The 15,911-nt window shown below is 38.4% G+C and overlaps 5 non-coding genes and 1 pseudogene across 5 annotated transcripts; all 6 read right to left on the bottom strand.

Annotated features, from left to right (window-relative positions):
• Window positions 1-4,674: 4,674 nt before the first annotated feature.
• Window positions 4,675-4,747, bottom strand: trnat-ugu. Its single transcript has one exon. It is a non-coding gene; the product is annotated as a tRNA-Thr (tRNA).
• Window positions 4,748-5,325: 578 nt separating this feature from the next.
• On the bottom strand, window positions 5,326-7,430 carry LOC109076045 (annotated as a pseudogene).
• Window positions 7,431-8,288: 858 nt separating this feature from the next.
• On the bottom strand, window positions 8,289-8,361 carry trnat-cgu. The gene has a single exon. It is a non-coding gene; the product is annotated as a tRNA-Thr (tRNA).
• Window positions 8,362-9,686: 1,325 nt separating this feature from the next.
• trnat-ugu lies at window positions 9,687-9,759 on the bottom strand. Its single transcript has one exon. It is a non-coding gene; the product is annotated as a tRNA-Thr (tRNA).
• Window positions 9,760-12,191: 2,432 nt separating this feature from the next.
• trnat-ugu lies at window positions 12,192-12,264 on the bottom strand. The gene has a single exon. It is a non-coding gene; the product is annotated as a tRNA-Thr (tRNA).
• Window positions 12,265-13,833: 1,569 nt separating this feature from the next.
• Window positions 13,834-13,906, bottom strand: trnat-ugu. Its single transcript has one exon. It is a non-coding gene; the product is annotated as a tRNA-Thr (tRNA).
• Window positions 13,907-15,911: the final 2,005 nt, after the last annotated feature.

Raw genomic sequence — 15,911 nt, 5'->3', positions numbered from 1 at the left:
AAGTTGAGTCATTGGAAGTGAACTGATCTTCCAACTTTTTAGCGCAGGTCCTTTTAGCTACTCTAATCTCTTTATTCAGTGTGTTCCTGACTCTGTCCCCATCTGACGAAGATGTCTGAGTTTTGCTGTAAACATAGCTTATCATTGTTGAATGTTAAATAAGTCCTGGTAGGAATGCATACAGGTCCTTCTCAAAAAATTAGCATATTGTGAAAATGTTCATTATTTTCCATAATGTAATGATAAAAATTAAACTTTCATATATTTTAGATTCATTGCACACCAACTGAAATATTGGTGTGCTTTTATTGTTTTAATACTGATGATTTTGGCATACAGCTCATGAAAACCCAAAATTCCTATCTCAAAAAATTAGCATATCATGAAAAGGTTCTCTAAACGAGCTATTAACCTAATCATCTGAATCAACTAATTAACTCTAAACACCTGCAAAAGATTCCTGAGGCTTTTAAAAAACTCCCAGCCTGGTTCATTACTCAAAACCGCAATCATGGGTAAGACTGCCGACCTGACTGCTGTCCAGAAGGCCATCATTGACACCCTCAAGCGAGAGGGTAAGACACAGAAAGAAATTTCTGAACGAATAGGCTGTTCCCAGAGTGCTGTATCAAGGCACCTCAGTGGGAAGTCTGTGGGAAGGAAAAAGTGTGGCAAAAAAAACGCTGCACAACGAGAAGAGGTGACCGGACCCTGAGGAAGATTGTGGAGAAGGACCGATTTCAGACCTTGGGGGACCTGCGGAAGCAGTGGACTGAGTCTGGAGTAGAAACATCCAGAGCCACCGTGCACAGGCGTGTGCAGGAAATGGGCTACAGAGAAGCAGCACTGGACTGTTGCTCAGTGGTCCAAAGTACTTTTTTCGGGTGAAAGCAAATTTTGCATGTCATTCGGAAATCAAGGTGCCAGAGTCTGGAGGAAGACTGGGGAGAAGGAAATGCCAAAATGCCTGAAGTCCAGTGTCAAGTACCCACAGTCAGTGATGGTCTGGGGTGCCATGTCAGCTGCTGGTGTTGGTCCACTGTGTTTTATCAAGGGCAGGGTCAATGCAGCTAGCTATCAGGAGATTTTGGAGCACTTCATGCTTCCATCTGCTGAAAAGCTTTATGGAGATGAAGATTTCGTTTTTCAGCACGACCTGGCACCTGCTCACAAGTGCCAAAACCACTGGTAAATGGTTTACTGACCATGGTATTACTGTGCTCAATTGGCCTGCCAACTCTCCTGACCTGAACCCCATAGAGAATCTGTGGGATATTGTGAAGAGAAAGTTGAGAGACGCAAGACCCAACACTCTGGATGAGCTTAAGGCCGCTATCGAAGCATCCTGGGCCTCCATAACACCTCAGCAGTGCCACAGGCTGATTGCCTCCATGCCACGCCGCATTGAAGCAGTCATTTCTGCAAAAGGATTCCCGACCAAGTATTGAGTGCATAACTGAACATAATTATTTGAAGGTTGACTTTTTTTTGTATTAAAAACACTTTTCTTTTATTGGTCGGATGAAATATGCTAATTTTTTGAGATAGGAATTTTGGGTTTTTCATGAGCTGTATGCCAAAATCATCAGTATTAAAACAATAAAAGACCTGAAATATTTCAGTTGGTTGGTGTGCAATGAATCTAAAATGTATGAAAGTTTAATTTTTATCATTACATTATGGAAAATAATGAACTTTTTCACAATATGCTAATTTTTTGAGAAGGACCTGTATATCCTCACAGAAAGTAATATAGGATGTTACAGTCTCTGTGAGTTTATCCAGATCCGTGGTAGCAACTTCAAAAACTCTCCAATCAGTGAGGTCGAAACAGGCTTTTAAAGCCCACTCAGAGTCCGGGTGTTATTGTTCTGTCTCTGTGATCTGATCAGTGAATTTCTGTAAAGCTGAGCTCATGTGCGCTTGCGGAGGAATGTAAACACTCACAAGAATGTACAAGTGAAACTCGTTTGATTTGTTCGTTCATCACGTGACAGCCCCATATGCTAAACCTATGCTGTCTGAGCCAGAAAGAGAATTGATTAGTTCATCTTTCGTTCTTTTGTCACGTGATGTGACAGCATTGGATAGAGAAATTAATTTCCTTACAAATGAGTGCATAGTTATTATTATTATTATTATTATTATCATCATTATTATAATTATTATTTACTCTTACAGTTACGTGATGCCTTTCTGGTCTCAAATTGTAGCTTTTTATTTTTTACAGTTTATAAATGTGTGAATTTCTGTCATGATGGTTCTTTTCCACAACACTGAATGTGGTAATAAAGGTAATAAAGAGTTGGTTATTATTATTAAGTCTCTTTCCGGCTCAGACTGCATAGGTTTAGCTTATGGGGCTGTCACTTGATGAACGAATGACTCAAACCCGAGTACTCGAAAGATGAACTAATCAATTCTCTTTCCGGCTCAGACAGCATAGGTTTAGTGTTTGGGGCTGTCACACGATGAACGAACGACTCAAACCCGAATCCTTGTCAGATAAGAGGTGAGGTGAGCTTATCATAGGCTAAAGTCCCAGGTAAATAATGAATGAATCTTTTCTGTTTCTAATAGCATTATATTTTTTTATTGTTTGTATTGTGATCAACATTTGCGTAAGTAGTAGATGTGTCAGGGAAGTAGCACGTAACATTTTAGTTACATTTTGCTATAATAAACGAAATGAATGAAATGATTTGAAAAAAGATTTGTTCATTATGCTGAATGAGACTCAAAGGTCTGAGTCTGTAAAATGATCCGAACTTCCCATCACTACTCTAAATAGCTGAAAGCCGGGCAGATGGAGCGCGCAGTCTGGAATGGCGTCATTCAGCCAGGTTTCTGTGAAACACAGAGCAGCAGAGTGTGAGAAATCCTTATTTGTCTGGGAGAGTAGAAGAAGTTTGTGCATTTTGTTGGGTAGAGAATGGAGATTTGCCAGATGGACACTAGGAAGCGGCGTTCGAAACCCACCCTTCCTGAGCTTGACGTGTGTGCCGGCTCGCTTCCGCCGTCTACACATCCTGAAGCATTTGATCAGTGCCACTGCTCCACCAACAAGAACGTTCAGCAAAACATCCGAATAATCGAAAACCGGTAGGAGACTTTGTGGTGTGTTCTGCCGAATGTTCAGCAGTTCATCCCTGGTGAAACTGATTGAGTATGAAAAACAAAAAACACTAAAATAGCTGGAGAGCGCAGCACCTCGGCTGCCATGTGCGGCACCATCAGGACACAGGATAGAAATTAGAACAAAGAAATAGGTCTCACGCCCTCTAGATAAAGGAATAATTTCTAATAATTGTTATTTTTTTTCTCTTATAAAACCCATGGTTGGAGCAGTGTTGCTGGTAAAGTCTCTGATTTTATTGTACTGATGTTGGTCTAACTGATAGTGGGTCTCCTCAAGGATGACTGTTTTTCCCAACAAGAGCCTGTATGGAAGAACAAAGCCTGATATTTGCAATTCCCAGCTTTCCTTCTTCTTAAAGGTTTATGTTCATCTATATGACCACAGTATGTCGCATGTTCAGGGTCATTTTCAGAACAGGTCACATTTTAAAAACGTAACATTTATACCCCAGCAAGGGGTCGAACTTGCAAACCCCTAGTTTACAAGACCAGTGCGCTTACCACTGAGCTATGGAGCCTCACCAGTCAGGTGCCACTCATGAAGGTGACATAAAGAGCTCATTTTGAGTTAGCATAACAAAGACACACCTAAAGTAGTTGGCAGGCAGCCTCAGATGTCTTAACAGATATCAAAGCTAAGTGTGGCTCTAATAGTTAGTGAAGCCTTTTAATTGTTGTAACATAGAATCCTTGCACATATTATGCCTATTATAACATGTAAGAAAACATGGATATCAATTATCTGTTTTATTCGGACATGATCTTATTTCTACATTTACCTTCTAGCCCACATAAATCATAGACAAATGATCAGAAATAAAGAGTCTTTGTGATGACCTTACACTATACTGTACTATAGACCTTATACTAACTATAAGTAACTTTGTCACTGTCACTTTGCCATTACTTTGTAACTATGTCACCTACCAATCATTATTATGTATTAGTAGACTGCTTAATATCTGTTCAAACATTATTTTGATGGTCCCTCAACAGGCATTCAACTGACTATAAGTTTGCAGGTACATATCAACTAAACCTAACGCTAAACCTAACCTAACAGTCTAGTAGTGCTGTGGTTGGTTTGAGTTCCTGTGTGTGTGGAGCTGAGAACTGACTGCTGATGGGTTTAGCTTACAGTATATTACAGTATATAGGACAGTATATAGTAAATAGAAATAGGTCTCACACCCAAAATGAATCATTTATTTAATTAGTTAATAATTTATTTCTCTTGAAAGCCCCTTTTTGGAGCAGCTCACAATGTTGCCAATAAATAAATTCTCTGATTTTATTGTATTGATGTTGGTCTGACTGCTGTTTGGTCTCTTCAAGAATGACTGTATTTCTCATGCCAACAACAGCCTGTATGGAGGAACAGGACCTGATCTAAGGACATGAATGTGCCAGATTTCCTTCTTCTGTGAAGGTTCATGTTCATCCAAATGACCACATCCTGTTGTGTGGTATTTAGTCCTCATCAACCCTAATCCAGGATCATTTCAGAACAGTTCACTTTTCAAAAGGATTGTAACCAGGCCCCAGCGAGAATTGAACTCGCGACCCCTGGTTTACAAGACCAGTGCTCTAACCACTGAGCTATGGAGCCTCACCTGATGACTGTCACTCATGGAAGTAACATAAAGTTAGCATGACAAAGACACACCTAAAGGAGTTGGCAGGCAGCCTGAGATGTCTTGACGTGCTTCAAAGGATTGAGGATAAAGTCAAATCTTGGGGTGTGAAGCTCTTGGGGAAGTGGCTCTAGTAGTTGGTGGGGCCTTTAATTGTTGTAATACAGAATTCCTGCACATGCATATTCTTACATGTAAGAAAACATGAATATCAGTCAGCACTCTGTTTTAAGCTGTTTTAGTTTGAGATGATCAAACTCAGTCCAAACAACAGACTGACCACTTTCTTGTATCCCAACTGACTCAATCTGTTTAAAAAGTGATGTTTTTATTTACATACATACACATACATACATGGTTCTGAAAGGGAATCATCAAAAGTCACTCAGTATTACAGTCAGAAAGAATGTGCAGAAGAATCAGATTCATAAAACACATTCCAAAATTTGTTTATTACTGAAAAAAAAAACACTGTTACAAATTAAACATTTAATTTGAAAGATTAACAAAACATCTCCCTTTGTTAGCATGTAAAAGTCTGTCATGTGTAACACTATTTTTCTGTTGTTACAACCACTAGAGCTGGTAATATCTTCAGAGGGACAGATCCATCAAAACTATAAAACAACGGAAAGACTCTCTCTGTGAAGGTTGTTGTTATTGTGTGTACATGTGTGTTATTCACAGGATCACAGAATGAGAGTTTTCCTCTGTCCCAGTCCAGCTCCACTCTCACCCTCTGAAGCTTTTCTTTAACTGGAAAGGTGCTATTGGGTTTCTCTGGGGCTTGTGAGAAATATTTACCATCTTCAAACCACATGCACCAGACATTAGTGTAAAAGAAAGCTGTTCCCTTCCTTTGTATTGATTCTGTGGTTAATCCGATTCAATATGAACTGACTCCAACCTCCACATCCCAGAAGTGTGTTCCTGAGTTAAAGCCCTCTGAACCCAGAACACAAGCATATGGATGAAACCTCTCTGGATTATTAGGAACCAGTTTTTGTGTCTTGCTATGTCTCAGTTCATCAGACAGAATCAGACGTGTATTTGCAGTGTTCGGGTCCAGAGTCACAGGGGCTGATGAGAGATGCAAACAACAGGGTTACTAATGGTCTCTAGTGTACTATAGTATAGTCTACTCATTGGTCCTGGAGAGAAGGGGGCCCACTTCTCATAAAACTACCCCATGGGTCTTAGTGATGACTCCGTGTAGACACTTTGTCTGTAACACACTCTTAAAAATTATTTATTAGGATCAATGTTTCCATGAAGAACCTTTAATATCCATGGAATCTTTCCATCACACAGAAGGTTCTTTACAGTGGGAAAAAAAACATTATATTGTTTATTTGTTTTTTACACAAAGAATAAAAAGTTATTTTATGAACTGTTCACTCGAAGGTTCTTTGAAGAGCCCAAAATGGTTCTTTTATGTCATTATTTTTTTAAGATGTGAGATCATTGTTTCAGTGATTACTATTTTCAACCACAGTTTTAAACAAGTTGCTGCATCTTCTTGCAGACTCTGAAAGTCAGGTTTCTCAGATGATCTGACACATTAATCAAAGCTCCAGAAAGCATCTGTGGATCTTGTTGTGAACTGTGGGCTCTGGAATAACATTCACTAGTCAGAACTGCAGTGAGTTTGAGTTCACAATCAATGACACAAGTGACACGACAGCTCACTTACCTTTCCATGATGACTTTTAAGTTCTGGAAAATAAACAAAACAATTTTAGTATATCATCAAACAATTCATATTTGCATAAATAATTGTGTTAAATGAGATTCCTAAAACAGGGTGACAGTTTGACTGTGCTGGTAAGTTTAATTGTTTTGAATACAAGAAGAAAACAGTTCTCACATTTAGAAATGACATGCTACTAGTGTTCATCTTCTCCTCTATGTCTTTTATTGTGTCTGATAGATCTGAGATCTGTCTGTTCATCTCCTCAAGCTTCTCCTTCATCATCTGACTCTTCTGCTGTTCCTCCTTCCTCAGTGCAGTGATTGAAGCTTCTTCTTCATCTTGCAGAAACTGATGAAGCTTCGTAAACTCCTCTTTAATCTGCTGCTCTGTGAGCTCAGCCTGAGTTTAAACATAAAAAAGCTGCTCCTTGAATTTAGCAAAGTGAAAATCTGTGAAAGTGCAGTTTCTGAGAGAACCAATTATATAACCAACTGTAACCAATTATGTTTTTATTATTTCTAGGAAACAAGAGAAATATGTCATACTTTGTAAGATGGAACAACCTCATCGATTGGGCTGAATCTGTGACTGGCATGTTTTTCATCTCTGCACACAATACACACAGGCTGTTTATCATCCAAGCAGAAGAGTTTGAGTTTCTCATTGTGGAGACTGCAGACCTCCTCAGACCCTGAAGCACTTTCTGCTGTGATTGACTCGCATAAATTCTTTAACACCAGATTACACAGAGGTTCGTCTCTTGAGGATGTTCTTCTGCAGATGGGACAGTCCTGAGTATTCCTGTTTTTCTAGAACTGTTGAAGACAGTCTTTACAGATACTGTGACTACATGACAGAAGAACAGGAGTCTTAAAGATTTCAAAGCACACTGGACAATTAATATCTTCTACATATACTATTTTCACAGTAGACATTCTCAGCTTTTGAATAAACCCAATGATCTTGATTTTTTTTTTCACTTTCTCTTCTTCATTTTTGTCCTACAAGAGAAAATAAACATCTCAAATTTTATTGTTTTTGCAAGCTGACCAAATGTTTTTGTTACTTCCTGACAGACAGGCAGCAGCTAGTGAGGCAAGGAAAAATTACATCCAACACCCGCACCATCAGCACCATCCGCACCGGAGCTCCACAGGGCTGTGTTCTCTCCCCATTGCTCTTCTCCATCTACACAGATGACTGCACCTCTAAAGACCCCTCTGTCAAAACTGTGGAGATGATCATGGACTTCAGGAGAAACCCCCCTGCTCTCCCCTCCTCACCATCATAGACAGCACTGTGGCTGCAGTGGAGTCATTCAGATTCCTGGGCACAACCTTCTCTCAGGACCTGAAGTGGGACATTCACATTGACTCCATTGTGAAAAAGGCCCAGCAGAGGTTGTACTTCCTTCGTGAGCACCTTAAAAGAACCACAACAAATTCCTTGTGTGTTTGCGTACACCTGGCGAATAAAGCTAATTCTGATGCTGATACACACATTTTATTTTACTCCCATCTACCGGCATCTCAAGGTATTACAATGGTACATTAAGAAAATAAACCTGCATTGTACAGTACAGGTAAATGATAATTCTTTAATTATTATTTCTTTCTCTTGAAAGCCCCTGGTTGGTGCAGCTCACAGTGTTGCTGGTAAAGTCTCTGATTTTATTGTACTGATGTTGGTCTCCTCAAGGATTACTGTTGTTCCCAACATGAGCCTAATATCTGCAATTCCCAGCTTTCCTTCTTCTTGAAGGTTTATGTTCATCCATAAGATCACAGTATGTCATCTTCAGCACAGGTCAGATTTTATCATTTAGGCCCCAGCGACGATCGAACTCGCGACCCCTGGTTTACGAGACCAGTGCTCTAACCACTGAGCTATGGAGCCTCACCTGGTGACAGTCACTCATGTAAGTGACATTAAGAGCTCACTTTGAGTTAGCATAACAAAGACACACCTAAGAGTTGGCAGGCAGCCTGAGATGTCTTAACAGATATCAAAGCTAAGTGTGGTTCTAGTAGTTGGTGGAGCCTTTTAATTGTTGTAACATAGAATCCTTGCACATATTATGCCTATTTTAACATTTAAGAAAACATGGATATCAATCAACTGTTTTATTCAGACATGATCTTATTTCTGCATTTACTTTCTAGCCCACATAAATCACAGACAAATGATCAGAAATAAAGAGTGGATCAAAATAGAATTATCAGTATATATTTATCATCCTATTTCTGAAACACCTTCGGACATTTTCCTATGATTATTGTGTTATTTTCTAGCTTATATATTTGATTGTTTAATATATATTTTTGTTCGTTATCATGTAAATGATCATGTGTTACACAGTTTTTCTGTTTTTACATCCACTTTAGTTGGTAACATCCTCAGAGAGGAATTTACATCATGACTTTAAAACAATGGAAAGACTCTCTCTGTGAGGGTAGTGTGTGTGTGTGTGGATCACAGAATGATAGATTTTGGGTTTTCTGGAGATGGAAGGATTTGTAAGACTATACTGTACTGTAGACCTTATGACACTAACTATGAAGTAACTATACTTTGTCACTGTCACTTTGCCATTACTTTGTAACTATGTCACCTACCAATCATTATTATGTATTAGTAGACTGCTTAATATCTGTTCAAACGTTATTTTGATGGTCCCTCAAGAGGCATTCAGCTGACTATAAGTAACTTTGCAGGTACAGATCAACTAAATCTAACCCCTAAACCTAACCTAACAGTCTAGTAGTGCTGTGGTTGGTTTGAGTTCCTGTGTGTGTGGAGCTGAGAGCTGACTGCTGATGGCTTTAGTGTACAGTATATTACAGTATATAGGACAGTATATACTAAATAGAAATAGGTCTCACACTCGAAAGGAATAATTTATTTAATTAGTTAATAATTTCTTTATCTTAAAAGCCCCTGCAGCTCACAACATTGCCAATAAATAAATTCTCTGATTTTATTGTGTTGATGTCGGTCTGCCTGCTGTTTGGTCTCTTCAAGAATGACTGTATTTCTCATGCCAACAAGAGCCTGTATGGAGGAACAGGACCTGATCTAAGGACATGAAGGACAGCTTTCCTTCTTCTGTGAAGGTTCATGTTCATCCAAATGATCACATCCTGTCTTGTGGTATTTAGTCCTCATCAGCCCTAATCCAGGGCCATTTTCAGAACAGGTCACTTTTCAAAAGGTTTGCAATCAGGCCCCAGCGAGAATTGAACTCGCGACCCCTGGTTTACAAGACCAGTGCTCTAACCACTGAGCTATGGAGCCTCACCTGGTGACAGTCACTCATGTAAGTGTGATAAAGATCTCATTATGAGTAAGCATAACAAAGACACACCTAAAGGAGTTGGCAGGCAGCCTGAGATGTCTTGACGTGCTTCAATGGATTGAGGAAAAAGTCAAATCTTGGGGTGTGAAGCTCTTGGGGAAGTGGCTCTAGTAGTTGGTGGGGTCTTTAATTGTTGTAATACAGAATCCCTGCACATGCATATTCTTACATGTAAGAAAACATGAATATCAATCAGCACTCTGTTTTAAGCTGTTTTAGTCTGAGATGATCAAACTCAGTCCAAACAACAGACTGACCACTTTCTTGTATCCCAACTGACTTAATCTGTTTAAAAAGTGATGTTTTTATTTACATACACGGTTCTGAAAGGGAATCATCAAAAGTCACTCAGTATTACAGTCAGAAAGAATGTGCAGAAGAATCAGATTCATAAAACACATTCTACATTTTGGTTAGTACTAAGAAAAAAAAACATTGTTACAGATTAAACATTTAATTTGAAAGATTAATAAAACATGTTAAAACATAATTTTTGTTTAACTTATTTCTGCATTTGCTTTCTAGCACACATCAATCACAAACAGAAATAAAGAGTGAACCATGGACAGATTATATTCAGTAAACATTTGACATCATATTTCTGACACACTGTCAGGCATTTTCCTCTGATTATAGTATTTTACATTTATATATTTGATTCTTTCTTTAATACATTTATTTTGTTTAGTTAATATATGTGTAGCCTCCCTTTGCATGTAAAAGTCTGTCATGTGGAACACTGTTTTTTTGTTGTTACAACCACTTTAGCTGGAAATATCTTCAGAGGGACAGATCCATCAAAACTATAAAACAACGGAAAGACTCTCTCTGTGAAGGTTGTTGTTATTGTGTGTAGATGTGTGTTATTTAAAGGATCACAGAATGAGAGTTTTCCTCTGTCCCAGTCCAGCTCCACTCTCACCCTCTGAAGCCATAAAATAAAATAATATAGAGCTACAAAAAAAAAAAAACATTTCACCCATCCAATTTTACATTCATTCACTAATTGTTTCTTTATTTAATATTTGTATATTATTGCTGTTATATTATTATATTCATTATTACTTGGCCTAATAGCTCTTTTATTTCCCCCTTCATTTCATGTATCTCTTTACCTAATTAACGTATTCTAGCATGTTTTGTAAATATAATCTACAACAAAAGACCACAACAAAAACTGTAGCGACTACATAATAACTCATAATCCCCTGCAGATATAAGCATATTCTTACATGTGAGAAAACAAGAAAATCAAATCACACTCAATAAACTTTTTTAGTCTAACAAGATCAGACTAAATGACAGACTGGTCACATTCTAGTATAGGAGCCCAAATGACTTCATTTGTTTGTAAGTGACTCCTTTCTCCAGAACAAACTTTTTAGATGATCCTTCTGTACTATGATATATGTGATGTGTCTCTGATGTCCATGTCCAAACACAAATATGATTGGGTAAGAAATCTGCCCTATAATGTGGAATGTAAAAGTCTTGATATAATTGAAATAGGAGCATCAATTACATGTTTGTATTATAATAGAGACAATGATAGATCCACAAGCTTTAAAGAAAAGATTTAACAGACCAAAATGACTGACGTTTTTGTTTCTCTCATGAGGGCATCTGGTGAATAAAGATAGTGTTTGGTTCGAAATCCACTTTATAGGACCATACAGGTTGAGCTGTACTAAACAGTTCAGCATCTCACGTCATGTTCCTTCTCTGATGTCCTGTCATACAGTTTATCTTTGTAAGCTTTATCTGCTTGTGGATGCATACGGCTTGCTTCCATTGTGAATTTGAAATTTGTTGCCTCAAAATAAAGTGAAATGACCCCCTTTACTCCTATAGACTTTAGATAAACTGTTTCAAATGAACAACCTTCATTCTTATGCTGTATATTTGACATAATATTTGACATCAGTCATTTGTATCTGTATGTGAACCAAAAACAATACAATGCACGCTGTAGCTCCTGATAGCTCATAGATACATTTTGTTTTTGCTGCCATCTACCGGTATCTCAAGGTATTACAGTGGTACATTGAGAAAATAAACCTGCATTGTACAGCACAGGTAAATTATAGAAATTAGAATTAGAAATTAGGTTTCATATCCTCTAGATAAAGGAATAATTTCTTTCTCTTGAAAGCCTTTGGTCGGAGCAGCTCACAGTGTTTCTGGTAAAGTTTCTAATATTACTGTACTGATGTTGGTCTCCTCAAGCATGACTGTTTTTCCCAACATGAGCCTGATATCTGCAATTCCCAGCTTTCCTTCTTCTTGAAGGTTTATGTTCATCCATAAGATCACAGTATGTCATCTTCAGGGTAATTTTCAGTACAGGTCACATTTTAAAACTTCACCATTTAGGCCCCAGCGAGGATTGAACTCGCGACCCCTGGTTTACAAGACCAGTGCTCTAACCACTGAGCTATGGAGCCTCACCTGGTGACAGTCACTCATGTAAGTGACATAAAGAGCTCACTTTGAGTTAGCATAACAAAGACACACCTAAAGGAGTTGGCAGGCAGCCTGAGATGTCTTAACAGATATCAAAGCTAAGGGTGGCTCTAGTAGTTGGTGGAGCCTTTTAATTGTTGTAAATCCTTGCACATATTATGCTGTTGTGCAATCCTTGCACATATTATGCCTATTATAACATGTAAGAAAACATGGATATCAATCATCTGTTTTATTCGGACATGATCATATTTCTGCATTTACTTTCTAGCCCACATAAATCACAGACAAATGATCAGAAATAAAGAGTGGATCAGAATAGAATTATCAGTATATATTAATCATCCTATTTCTGAAACACCATCAGACATTTTCCTATGATTATAGTGTTATTTTGTAGCTTATACATTTGATTCTTTAATATATATTTTTGTTCGTTATCATGTAAATGATCATGTGTTACACAGTTTTTCTGTTGCTACATCCACTTTAGCTGGTAACATCCTCAGAGAGGAATTTACATCATGACTTTAAAGCAATGGAAAGACTCTCTCTGTGAGGGTAGCTGTCAGTGTGTGTGGATCACAGAATGATCGTTTTTTGGGTTTTCTGGAGATCGTAAGAAATATTAATCATCATAGTATATACACTCCAGACACTGGTTTTAAAGAAAGCTGTTACCTTCCTTTGGTTTCTCTCAAACCTCCACATCCCAGACGTGTGTTCTTCTTCTGGAAGGATTTGTAAGAGGGTGGAGTTAAAAAACCCTTATACTAGACAAGGGCCATCCTTAGCTGACACGGGGCCCGGTCCTTGTCTTAGTGATGCTCTTATACTATACTGTATTATAGACCTTATACTAACTATTAGTAACTTTGTCACTGTCACTTTGCCATTACTTTGTAACTATGTCACCTACCAATCATTATTATGTATTAGTAGACTGCTTAATATCTGTTCAAACATTATTTTGATGGTCCCTCAAGAGGCATTCAGCTGACTATAAGTAACTTTGCAGGTACAGATCAACTAAATCTAACCCTAAACCTAACCTAACAGTCTAGTAGTGCTGTGGTTGGTTTGAGTTCCTGTGTGTGTGGAGCTGAGAACTGACTGCTGATGGCTGCTGATGGCTTTAGTTTATATTATATTACAGTATATTACTATATACAGACAGTATATAGTAAATAGAAATAGGTCTCACACCCAAAAGGAATAATTTATTTAATTAGTTAATAATTTCTTTCTCTTGAAAGCCCCTTTTTGGAGCAGCTCACAATGTTGCCAATAAATAAATTCTCTGATTTTATTGTATTGATGTCGGTCTGCCTGCTGTTTGGTCTCTTCAAGAATGACTGTATTTCTCATGCCAACAAGAGCCTGTATGGAGGAACAGGACCTGATCTAAGGACATGAAGGACAGCTTTCCATCTTCTGTGAAGGTTCATGTTCATCCAAATGATCACATCCTGTCTTGTGGTATTTAGTCCTCATCAGCCCTAATCCAGGGCCATTTTCAGAACAGGTCACTTTTCAAAAGGTTTGCAATCAGGCCCCAGCGAGAATTGAACTCGCGACCCCTGGTTTACAAGACCAGTGCTCTAACCACTGAGCTATGGAGCCTCACCTGGTGACAGTCACTCATGTAAGTGACATAAAGATCTCATTATGAGTAAGCATAACAAAGACACACCTAAAGGAGTTGGCAGGCAGCCTGAGATGTCTTGACGTGCTTCAATGGATTGAGGATAAAGTCAAATCTTGGGGTGTGAAGCTCTTGGGGAAGTGGCTCTAGTAGTTGGTGGTGCCTTTAATTGTTGTAATACACAATCCCTGCACATGTATATTCTTACATGTAAGAAAACATGAATATCAATCAGCACTCTGTTTTAAGCTGTTTTAGTTTGAGATGATCAAACTCAGTCCAAACAACAGACTGACCACTTTCTTGTATCCCAACGGACTTTATCTGTTTAAAAAGTGATGTTTTTATTTACATACATACACATACATACATACATACATGGTTCTGAAAGGGAATCATCAAAAGTCACTCAGTGTTACAGTCAGAAAGAATGTGCAGAAGAATCAGATTCATAAAACATCCTACATTTTGGTTAGTACTGAGAAGAAAAAAAAAAACATTGTTACAGATTAATTTATTTGAAAGATTAATAAAACATCTTCCTTTGTTAGCATGTAAAAGTCTGTCAAGTGTAACATTGTTTGTGAAAGCCGAACTAAAGTCCACAAACAGGATCCTCACATAAGTCCCCGTTTTGTCCAGATGTTGCAGGATGAAGTGCAGTCCCATGTTGACTGCATCATCCACGGACCTGTTTGCTTGGTAAGCAAACTGCAGGGTGTCCAGTAAGGGTCCAGTGATGTCCTTCAGATAAGCCAGAACCAGTTTTTCAAACGACTTCATGATGACAGACGTTAGAGCCACAGGTCTGTAGTCGTTAAGTCCTATTATCTTGGGTTTCTTTGGAACAGGGATGATGGTGGAGCGTTTGAAGCAGGAAGGGACTTCACACAACTCCAGAGATCTGTTGAAGATCTGTGAAAAGATGGGGGCCAGCTGCTCAGCACAGGTTTTCAGACAGGCTGGTGTAACACCATCTGGGCATAGTGCCTTTCTTCTTTTGTTCTTCCTGAAGACCTCGCGAACATTATCCTCACTGATTTGACATGCAGCAGGGATGGAGAGGGGGATTGTAGGAGGTGTTAACGGTTGTGTAGAGACATGGTCAGAACAGATGTGGGGGGTTTCAAATCTACAGTAAAACTCATTCAGGTCATCAGCAAGTTGTTGATTCGCCTCAGTGCAGGGGGATGGTGTCTTGTAGTTTGTGATGGCTCTCAGACCTTTCCACACTGAAGCTGAGTCATTGGAAGTGAACTGATCTTCCAACTTTTTAGCGCAGGTCCTTTTAGCTACTCTAATCTCTTTATTCAGTGTGTTCCTGACTCTGTCCCCATTTCTGTAGGCATCCTCTTTGGCCTGACGAAGATGTCTGAGTTTTGCTGTAAAACATGGCTTATCATTGTTGAATGTTAAATAAGTCCTGGTAGGAATGCATATATCCTCACAGAAAGTAATATAGGATGTTACAGTCTCTGTGAGTTTATCCAGATCCGTGGTAGCAACTTCAAAAACTCTCCAATCAGTGAGGTCGAAACAGGCTTTTAAAGCCTACTCAGAGTCCGGGTGTTATTGTTCTGTCTCTGTGATCTGATCAGTGAGTTTCTGTAAAGCTGAGCTCATGTGCGCTTGCAGAGGAATGTAAACACTCACAAGAATGTACAAGTGAAACTCGTTTGATTTGTTCGTTGATTATTTAGGTTTAAGTTGTTTTAAACCTATTTTGTCTGATGAAGGAAGAGTATTGTTTGGTTATTCTTTCTTTGTTTTGTAGAGTGATGTGACAGCATTGGATAGAGAAATTAATTTCCTTACAAATGAGTGCATAGGGTCAGCCAGAATATTTTAAACTTACGTGTGAAAGGGTTAATTCAATACTTGTTAAATGGTGTTTGCAGAAAAGTCTGATACAAATAAAAAAATATTTGTTTATATATATATATATATATATATATATATATATATATATATATATATATATAT

This window comes from Cyprinus carpio, chromosome A16 (assembly GCF_018340385.1).
Source record: "Cyprinus carpio isolate SPL01 chromosome A16, ASM1834038v1, whole genome shotgun sequence".
Taxonomy (NCBI): Eukaryota; Metazoa; Chordata; class Actinopteri; order Cypriniformes; family Cyprinidae; genus Cyprinus; species Cyprinus carpio.
The sequence above is the reverse complement of the archived record's forward strand: the minus strand, read 5'-3'. Positions and strand labels throughout refer to the sequence as shown.